Source organism: Meleagris gallopavo, chromosome 4 (assembly GCF_000146605.3).
Source record: "Meleagris gallopavo isolate NT-WF06-2002-E0010 breed Aviagen turkey brand Nicholas breeding stock chromosome 4, Turkey_5.1, whole genome shotgun sequence".
Classification (NCBI taxonomy): Eukaryota; Metazoa; Chordata; class Aves; order Galliformes; family Phasianidae; genus Meleagris; species Meleagris gallopavo.
In genome coordinates, this window is record NC_015014.2 from 20657098 (window position 1) to 20657622 (window position 525).

Below are 525 nucleotides of genomic sequence, written 5' to 3' on the forward strand. Positions count from 1 at the left end.
AAAATTGATTTTTCTGCTAGACAGCCTTGTGGAACGTGCATATTGCTATTAGTGCAGGTGAGCAAAACCTGAAAAATAGGGAAGAATGAGAGCACCTAAGCTTCCATTGCGTGTGGCTGAAAGTATCTCAAGTTTTCTAGATGAATAGCTTAAATGAAAAGGAGTCATAATTATCAAGGATCTGTTCTGTTTTTCCCTTACTTCCTCCTGCTCTTGCCTCTATTCCGTTCAGTGGATTAAGAAATTGTCCTGGGATGGAGTTGATTTTCTTCATTGTGCCTGGTATGATGTTATGTTGTGGCTTTAGGAGAAAAACATGTTGATAATACAGCAATGTTTTAGTCACTGCTGAGCAGTGCTGTACAGAGCCAAGGACATCTCAGTTCTTCAGCTTCTTATCCTGCCAGTGAAAGAGTGGAGGGAGGACAATTTGCTACCCCAGGCATAACCAGGACAGCTGACCTAAACTGGCCAAAGGGATATTTCATGCCATATGGCATCATGTGAGAAAAAAAAATATATCTA